The sequence below is a fragment of the Moschus berezovskii genome, chromosome 9 (genome assembly GCF_049115385.1).
Source record: "Moschus berezovskii isolate FMDL1 chromosome 9, NW_MosBer_1.0, whole genome shotgun sequence".
In the NCBI taxonomy this organism is placed as follows: Eukaryota; Metazoa; Chordata; class Mammalia; order Artiodactyla; family Moschidae; genus Moschus; species Moschus berezovskii.
The window spans coordinates 100,654,341-100,664,802 of record NC_142468.1 but is presented as its reverse complement, the minus strand read 5'-3'; the positions used below and the strand labels follow the sequence as shown (position 1 = coordinate 100,664,802).

Sequence of the window (10,462 nt, the reverse complement as noted above, 5' to 3'; positions counted from 1 at the left end):
CATTTAATGTTAATTATTTTCTTACTTGTCCACACCATTAGGATGCAATTTGAGGAAGAGATCGTGTCTGCTTTATCTTCATAATTATGCTCACAATACAGTGCCGAGTGCAGTGTCTAACATGGAGGAGGCATTCAGTTTCTATTTACTGAGTGGATGATGGTACACATGTGTGAGAGTTCAAGGATGGCCATTTTATCCACATCATACTAAACCAGATTATCCCACATTCCTCCTGCTCCTGCTGCCAAAGACTTTTAAAGAAATTTTAAACTTTCCCAGAACTTTCCAGAGAGCTTTTTTCATATCCTTATTCCTGAGACTGTAAATCAAAGGGTTGAAGAGTGGAGTCAGCATGGCATAGAACAAGGTCATGATTTTTGGCAACAAGGTGGAGCGGCTGGATCCAGGGCTCACATGCATCACCAAAATGGTCCCGTAGAATAGCAACACCACAGCCAAATGGGACCCACAGGTGGAAAAGGCCTTCTGTCGACTGGATGCCGAGGACTATCGAAGAACAGCAAGTAGAACCAGGGCATAGGAGATGAGAATGAAAAGGAAGCTAAGGAGGATGATGAGGGAGCTTAGAGTATAGCTGGTGAGCTTGGACATGGGAGCAGGAACACATGAGAGGGTCAGCAGTGGGCCTGAGTCACATACAAAGTGATCAATTGCATTAGGACCACAGATAGGCAGCTGGGAAATAAGAATAACAGGCACCAGATACCAGAGAAAGCCACACACCCAACAAGCAATCACTAGGTTGAAACAACGTCTGCCAGTCATAATTGTGGCATAATGCAGAGGATGGCAGATAGCAAAGTATCGATCAAACGACATTGCTGAGAGAAAGAAGCACTCAGTGGAGCCTATGGAAAAGAAAAAATATAATTGAAGGAAGCAACCAGTGAAAGAGATGGCCTTGTTCTCTGAGAGGAAGTCGATCAGTGTGTTTGGAACAGTGGAGTTGACACACCAGATCTCCAGGAATGCAAAATTCCCCAGCAGGATGTACATGGGGGTGTGGAGATGCTGGTCCCAGCACACAGCACAGATAATGGATCCATTTCCTATGAGAGTCAGGAGGTAGATGATGGAGAAGAACATAAACAGAATGACCTGAATCTCCCTGCTGCAGGGAAAACCCAGAAGGATGAATTCACGCACTGATTCAGCTGTTGATGCTTCTAAAGTGCTTTCACCTTTCAGAGAAGCTTCTTTACAGACTGACCGCGCGGAGGGAGGCTGGAACCTTTCACCACAGGGACTAATTCCTTCCCCGTGTTCTCACAGTTCCTTCCCTTCTGCTAACAAGGAACCCCCGGGGCGGACTGGTCCTCGGCCATGGCCCGGGAGCAGTGGTGGCCACGCCAGACTGACCTGTGGTGACTCAGTGCCACGAGGGACCCTGTCACTTCTCTGTAGAGCTGCTGCCAAAACGCCGGCACCACGGCTGCAGGTGGCGCTGGCCTGCAGGACCACCGCCTGCCCGAGGCCGCACCCAGGGGCCACGTTTGGCCGTGTAGGTTCAGTGTCACGTCACTGGTGCCGCCTCATCTCCTGCCTGAGAATGTAACTCGTGGAAACCCACTGGACCGGTGTCTGCAGAGGCCTTGCCGACGGCTCAGTGACTCTAGCTCCAAACACTATTCATTACAGAAGCCAGTAGTTCAGTTGAAGTAACCACCAATGACTCTTCAAATCAAACGAACTGTTGTAGTTTACACGAAACCGTACGGTAGAGGTTTGTATTCAGCGCTTATTTTTGCATGTTGGTGTTGATTAGCTAATAAACTGTAAGCATAGGACTCGCCAGGAAAAAAAAAAAAAAAAGCTGTGCTGCAATGAAACATTATTATTGTGAAGCCAAATACAAACAACTGAGCATAACATACAAGGCCCTTCACAATCTGGTCTTCATCTACTTATTTAACTTCACCTCTTGAGTCCTATGTCCCAGATAAGAAAAGAATAATCACATTTTTGTCAAGTGACATGCTATTCTTCCCACCTAAGATAGCTGTTGCTCCTCCTTCTGGGTTTCCCGCAGGTGGCGCTAGAGGTAAAGAACCTGCCTGCCAACGCAGAAGACGTGAGAGACAGGGGTTGATCCCTCGGTAGGGAAGATCCCCTGAAGGAAGGTAATTTTGCCTGGAGAATCCCATGGACAGAGGAGCCTGGCAGACTGCTGTCCATAGGGTAGAAAAGAGTCGGACACAACTGAAGGAACTTGGCATGCACACAAGTAGCACCCCACACACCTTCCTTTCTGCCTCCCTCTCTTTCTCCCCTCCCTTTCTTCCCTTCACCCTCCCTCCACCCTCCGTCTTTCCTTCCTTTCTTCTTTCTTGCCTATCCCTTCTGGATCCCTTCCTTTCTCTTTCTCCACCTTTTTACTGTTTATTTACTTTTTTTTCTTTGATTGAATAACTTGTACTTGAAATCTACACCGTTTACTGATTGCCGCCTTCATGAAATATTACTGGACTTCACCATCATACAGTAATTCTTTGTTTTTGCCATAGCATCTGACATATGTGTATGTAAATTTATACTATGCCTTCTTGTAACTGGTCACTTTTCTATCTCTTTGCCAGTCTGAGCTTCAGGAAGGCAAAGATGTATTTTTCATCTCCATATTATGAATTCCGAGCACAGTTCAGTTCACTTCATAGGCATGCTAACATATTTCCTGAATCAACATTAAAGAAATGAATTGCTATTTTTTAAAGGTTGAAACAACATTCTAAAATGTTTTCCAGAAGGAATGAGAAAACACTGTAAAAGCTACAGCATTTTTCTACACTAAAGAATTTTCAGTTTATACTTTGCATCATTTTTTTTTTTATTTTGCATGTCTTAATATACCTAGTAGACTGTAAACCTCTGAAGACAGAGGCCAAGTGTTAATCATCTTTGATCTTTTTTTGGTATCTACTACATAGCTGGTAAAGAATCTGCCAGCAATGCGGGAGACCTGTGTTCAATCCCTGGGTTAGGATGATCCCCTGGAGAACGGAAAGGCTACCCACTCCAGTATTCTGGCCTGAAGAATACCATGGACTGGGGTCACAAAGAGCTGGACATGACTGAGCAACTTTCACATAATTTTTTAGGCAATATGTACATTGTAATTGCTTATTAAATGAAAATCATTATTTCTGCCCCCCCAATTGAATTTTAATTCAGATAACTTTCCACTTGGAAGCCTTAATCATTTCACATATGCAGGGAAAGAACCATACCATTGGACCTTGAAAAAGAAAGTGGGGGACAGATGCGTGCAAGGATATGGCAAAAAGAGGAGATGGTGGATCAATGTGGTATGAGACTAGAGAAACCAAATGTGCCAGTTCGCCTGGGACTGGACTCATTTCAACCCTGAAAGTCTTGTAACTCAGGGAACCCTCAGCCCCAGGGAAGCAGGGATAGCTGGTCACCCAAGTGAGGTCCAAATTTGACCCAGCTACCTCACAAATGCATGTGCACTGGTCCCCTTGGATCTTACTTAAGTCCCTCCTTTCTCTTATTTGTCCGCAGAGAAAAAGGAAAGGGCTTCACCATGACCATGAGAGTATTCAGAGGACGTAAAAACGTACTGAGAAGACGCTTGGGAACAACATCAGGGGCTGTCCAGATGGACTTCCAAGAAGGCTGGATGTCCTGTGCAGCCAAGTACACTCATTATCGACTGATGTCACACTCCGGAAATGCAGGCTGTGTGGAAATACATGGCCAAGGTCCTTGGGTGGGTAGATGCAGCCCTGATACTCTTTCCACTCTAAACTAAATTACTCAGTAATGCTGTGTTTTTTTAACCCACATTTCCTTTGACTAACTCTGCTTTTTTCTCTTCTTACGGTTATCTGAAGGCAGTTGATTCTTTCAATCAAATTTCTCTGAAGAAGAAAAAGACTCCATGAAGACCTTGGAAATGGGGAAATATAATGGGAGGAAGCAGCAGCCAGTGAGACAGATTGACTTGGCATTGTATTTAAGAAGAAACTGGGGCTGGTATTCTGATCTAGTTTGAGCTGATGATTTTTCAAAACATTTAATGATCTGGTTTCTGATGATCAATATACTGAAGAAAACATATAGCAACCTTGGAAAAAGAAAGACCTAAAATAGTTTAATTTGGTTTCCTTACTTAAGGGAAAGAAATACTTTATTATTCCTGAGGGACACTCTGGTATTGGTATGAACCACACTGATGTCTGACACTTCCTTCAGAAGAACTTTGAATGTCTCCCTGACAGTCGTTAGCCCTGGTTTGGCCAGGATCTGTGTCTCTGTCTCTTCTTTCTAAATGCAGTGATATCATGGAATCTATTTTATCAGATAAAACCATTGTTATGATTTCCCAAGACTTGATTACTCAGTAGATAGACAATTATATATACACATGAGCAAAAACAAAACAGAGTTAGTATTCTTTTAGGTTTTAAAAAGAATTTGTGAAACATTCCCAAACTGATTTGCTTTTCCTAATTCCTTAACCTACCTGGACTTCCAAGTGGATGGTAATTATTGTAGTTTGTCATCGGTTTTGTCTCTCTGAAACAATGTAAGGATATGTAGATACAGCTCCTATAAGTGGAACCAGGGAAGCAATACTTTTAATCCTATTTGACATCATCTCCTATGAATTGCTAGTCATAACTCAACTCTTTTCCTGCTTTCAAAAGAGAGCATACTGTTACTTAGAGTTGTGAAAAAGCTAGCAAAAGGATTCATCTATACTTACTTCCTTTAATGCCAAACGCCACAGATTTGCCTGGGAATTGAAGCTATTTGGATTTTTGGCCTTCAGATCTTTTATCAAGAATACCACCACCACCAAGAAACAAATTTAGGATTATTTCTTGAGGAGAAAAGAAAAGATAGGGACATGATGTGATTTCTGCATACCTGCGAGCTATGCTCAGGAGGAACTGAGTCAGCTGTGTTCTTGCTTCTTAGCTCCTATCTCAAAAGTGTGATTCCCAGGACTTTCACTGAAAAACAAACCTCCTTTTGTACAATTAACTTGGCAGTGACTGCCAAGATTCTCATCAGGGGAGATGTCTGGAGGATGATGAAGGTTAGACTTTGGGAGTGGTTTCTAGTTTCTAATTTGGAAGAAAGGATTCAAGTACCATCTACGTAAAGTTTTTAATCTAAAAAAATGGAGTTCTGAACCAACACAACATTGTAAAGCAACAGTTCTCTAATTAAAAACAAATTTAAAAAATGGAGTTCTGGAGAGCATCTTATTCTCTATTTTTGATCAGTATTTCCAAAGATTTGGTTCTTTGTATATTTTGAAAAGTTGTCCTTTGGGAAGGCTAGTCTCTCAGGCCAGTATCTGCCTTTGCCATCTGTGATTAAATACCTTTTAGAGAGCAACTAGGAAGAATAAGTAGTTGTGTGAACTGAGCATATGGTTGTGTCTTCTGAACTCAAAGTTAATTATGAAATATCTTTTTATTCTGTAAGACCACGGTTCCTCTAGGGAAAGGTGACAGCCATATAATCGATCACCAGAGAAATGTAGAAAATTGAAAATGTTTTTCTTGTGAGGAAAAAAAAGGAAAAAACTTAAGGAATATGAGATCTTTCTAGTGGTGCCATTATGGTTTATCTTTTGTTTCCTTCAGAATCAGCGGTCTAACTGTATTAGCTCTGTACTATCATAGTATGAGGCCTTCCCAGTGGAGCTAGTGGCAAAGAACCCACCTGCCAATGAAGGAAATTTAAGAGACATGGGTTTGATCCCTGGGTCAGGAAGATTTCCTGGAGGAGGGCATGGCAACCCGTTCCAGCATTCTTGCCTGGAGAATCCCATGGACAGAGAAGCCTGGCAGGCTATAGTCCATAGATTCACAGAGTTGAACACGACTGAAGCAACTTAGCACACATCATAGTATGATGAGGTTTCTGTTAAGATTCTTGAAATTATCCCCAATATTATTCTAATTTTTTTGTGTAGAAAATATAATTATCTTTTTTGATCAATATAATAGGCCCAATAATGCTATTCCAAAAATATCTTCTCTGAGGTGTTACCTACATATATTTTCAGAGTCACTCTCTGAATGACCATTTATTTCTTTAAACAAAAATCACATTTCATTTAGGTTGAAATAACCTTTACAAAATTAAATTTTTCACTAAAAAATATAACGGGAATATTTTCTGTATTATTCCTGGATAAACCACAAAACACTTATTTTTGTAGTTTTGCTTGTAAATCAAGATGAGGCAGTACATACAGTCGTGGAAAAAGACAGAAGGAAACAGAAAATTCAGTTGTGAATGACCATTTTTTTATACCTTAATTTAAAGAAGTAACTCTGGTCATGCTGTGCACCGTGTGTGGTTTTAGTTCCTCAACCAGAGACTGTACCCAAGCCCTTTGCAGTGAGAATGTGAAGTCCTAACCACTGGACACATTCCTTGAATGACCTGTTAGAGGATCTCTGGAGTCAGCTATAGTAACACAGATCGATATAATCAGTCTATTAGTGTCTATTTCTATGTGGTAGTGAAAGGTTGAGCAAAAAGTATTATAAGTTTAAAGTGTTTATAGGTCATTATAGTGCAAGGTGGGGAGCCGTGAGCACCCAGAGCCAGTCTGAGGAGGCAGAACTACAGCATGTGTATGACTTAGAATGGAGGACCCAAGGGAGCGTGAACGTGACCAAGACGCACTTTCCCTCCTGAACGGTTTTGTCGGGTCGGTTCCATCTTAATTCCTTCTGTGCTAGGCACGCCATAGGTTGCCAACTCTTGGTTTTTACCCTGTCCCCAGGAAAACTCTTTCTGCGTTGTGATGAAATAAGACCAGTGTTTCAAACTTCACGTGCATTGTGGTGGGAGGTTTTCCACTGTGATGCAAATATTTTCATTAGTATCAAGTGTGCAAAGATATCTATTCTATTTCACAAATTGGGAATTCATTGGACGTATCTTCTGTTTAGTGGACAGAAACACTTGACATGTAGATTTGTTTTCTATGATATTTAGGGTCATTTTAGCTGACACAGTCCCTCTTCTGGCTGCTGGGGGAAGCCACTGTTCCCTAGCATTGGGTTTAGAACCAGAAGGCATCTTTTTCTCTTCTCCCTAAAAGCTAAGGCTCAATGGTAAAGAATTCACCTGCCAGTGCAGGAGATGTGGTTTTGATCCCTGGGTCAGGAAGATCACTTGCAGCAGGAAATGGCAACCCACTCCAGTATTCTTGGCTGAGAAATCCCATGGATGGAGGAGCCTGGAGGGTTACAGTTCATGGGGTGGAAACGACTGAGCGACTGAGCACACACAGACATCGTTTTCTCTTCTCCATAAAAGCTAAGGCTCAGCATTTTTTTTTTTTTTTAAACTTCCACCTCTTTCAGTCCTAAAAAGGCAGAAAAAGATAAGAAAATTAACAAAGGGAAATTCCCTGAAGCCCCGGGGGTTAGCTCTCTCCGCTTTCACTGCTGAGAGCATGTGTTCAATTCCTGGTCAGGGAACTAAGATCCCTCAAGCCAAGCTGCTAAATAAACAAGCCAAAAAAGAATGTCAACATATTTTTTAAAAGGCTAGACATCTGCTTTCCTAATAACTTTTCCTTGAAAGGGGACGGAGACCTTCTTGCATTCTATCATGGCGATTGATTTAAACTTCTCTGTCATTTAACATCTTTACCCACTAGCTTCAGGTAGATGTGTCAACATGTTGATTAATGGATGGGGAAATATTCTTTGGAGAAAAGTTAATGACCATCCAGAAATTTAAAAGAAGAAATTTAATGGTCTAGTTTAACAGCAGATTGGAGAGCAGTTAAAAAAAATATATTAACTTGAGACTACATCAGAAGAATAAGTAATGCATTCTGAATAGATAAAAAAGGGAAAAATGAAAGAGAAGTTAAAGTGGAAGTCCAATATTAGTTTGACAACTGAGAAAGATGAGAGAAGCAGACAGAAGCAAATATTTAAAGACAAAATGTTTGAAAAATTTTATAGATTTGGTCAAGCACAAAAATCTACAGTCTCAAAGAGCAAGCCTAACACATTACAAATAGTATAAATAAGAATATAACTCATGCTTATATGAGTTATATGTAAGCAACAGAAAACTAAAGACAAAAATATTACTTGAAAAGGAACAAGAGGGAAAAATTGTTTGATTACGTCTCCAGAAGTAGGACTTATGCAGAGAGTTGATTTCTCTATATCTACAGTGGAAACCGGATGTGGAATTATATCTTGAGGGAAACTGCCAAATCAGAACCGCATCAGCTGGAGCAACATCCATGGAGGATCGGTGTTAAACAAAGACACGTTAAATAAAAGCAGTGTGGAAAAACATGTGAGGTGTACCCTTCCTAACTCTAATAAATATCCAAACCTTGTGTTTCACTTCTTTAGACATAATTTTTAAACCATCTATATCTGAGAGTTCTTTTATAAACCACGTGTGATAAGCCCAGTGTCTGAAGTCTGGGAGTCTGTCTCTGCTGTCTGAGTTTTTTGTTGGCTGTAGTTTGTGACACTTTGTTATACTGTATATTGTGGTAAGAAAAATAACAGCGCCAAAGATATCAGAGGCCTAATCCTCAGACTACCAAACCTGTGAATCTGCTACTTCACCTGGTGAAATGGACTTTGATGTACTAAGATAAGGAGTTTCAGCTGGGAAAACTTTCAGTTTCTAGGTGGCCCCATTCAAGGTGTATCCTTGTGTCCTTAAAAGCATTGAACCTTTCCTGGTTTCAGGAACCAGAAAGATGGTAGGTGTGAGACAAGGCTTGATTTAGTGTTGCAGGCTTTGAAGATTCTTGCCAAAGCCTCCAGAAAGGACTATAGCCCTGCCAACACTGATTTTTAGCACAGCAAGACATTGTTAGACTTCTGACCTATAGAATTGTAAAGATAATAAATTTATTTGTTTAAGCCAGTGAGTTGGTGGTAGTTTGTTGCATTACTGTAGCAGTACAAAAGTATTACAACTAAAAAAAATTTTTTTTTAAGTAATACAGTTATCTTTGGCTTTGTCTGCTCGTTGTCCTTGAAAAAGATGTTAGTGTGGATCCTGTGAGACAGAGGAGGAAAATGCCTTCCTCACCCAGAGTTTGGGCTTGTGGCTGTCAGGCACCAGAGGACACTGTTTGTTAAGGATATCCTTAAATGAAAGCAAAGTCTGAGATTCCTGATATGTAAACTAAGGCTGCCACATTCGTGAGGGCCTCTCTGTTACCCCAGCTTCTCAAGGGCTTTTTTTTCTTCCCATCTACTTATTACCAAGGCAAACTTCCCTGTATACAGTTCCCTAGAATTGGAGTAAGAAGCATGCTCAGTTCTGATTTTTCTATTTTTATGCATTATATATATTATAGAATGGCTATTTGATAACAGTTTGATAGGGTGTTTAGCTACTCTGAAACCATGTTACGGCACATTTTTATTTTCACCTCTTTAAGAAACAAAAAGGAATTTTTGTGACTATAGGAATTCATGAAATGTGTGTTTATTCCTAATCTGCTGAGATGCTTGTGTATGACAAAAATCCTCAAGTATCGTTTTGTTGACAAGTGTAAGTAATATAGCTGGTTGAGACTCTACTAGATACATAGGTGGCAAGGAAATACGAATGTATGTGCAAGATAATAGATATGTTTTTACTTATTAAGAGCAAAGAAGAGTAATTTGTTTGAAAACATAAATGGCTAATTCAGTTCAGTTCAGTTGCTCAGTCGTGTCCAACTCTTTGCAACCCCATGAACCGCAGCACGCCAGGCCTCTCTGTCCATCACCAATTCCTGGAGTCCACCCAAACCCATGTCCATTGAGCCGATATGCCATCCAACCATCTCATCCTCTGTCGTCCCTTTCTCCTCCTGCCCTCACTCTTTCCCAGCATCAGGGTCTTTTCCAATGAGTCAGCTCTTCGCATCAGGTGGCCAAAGTATTGGAGTTTCAGCTTTAGCATCAGTCCTTCCAATGAACACCCAGGACTGATCTCCTTATGCCGGATATATATAAACTAAAAATGATAAAACATAAAACTTGAGATGAAACAGAAAGATTTAGAAGCTTGAAGGAAAGTAAATTATTCACTTTAGTTCAAAGTAACTGCAATAATTTTTCTAAATAAATATTATTTTGGGTTAATTTCTATCTCTGTTCATTGAAAACCTAAAAATGGTGGAATGTCAACTATGTTAATGGGAAGTAATTCTTAGGATAAAACTGATTTGGAAATTTTTATCTCGAGTAAGAAGATAATGAATGGCCTATTAAGAAGCCATAGATGAGGCCGATGAGAAGCCAAAGATCTGGGCTTTCTGGAGAGCAATGACTCTAACAACTGGGTATGTTTTTTTCAGGGACCCTGGAAGCTCTGCTGATGCAGTTGGATGGGCAGTATTGACCTTTACAATGCCTGAGTAATCTAACTCGGTGTGGGTCCTACTCTCACCTGGGTGTATCTC

At 40.6% G+C, this 10,462-nt stretch overlaps 1 pseudogene; it reads right to left on the bottom strand.

Annotated features, from left to right (window-relative positions):
* Positions 1 to 219: 219 nt before the first annotated feature.
* LOC129542126 (olfactory receptor 11H6-like) lies at positions 220 to 1,349 on the bottom strand (annotated as a pseudogene).
* Positions 1,350 to 10,462: the final 9,113 nt, after the last annotated feature.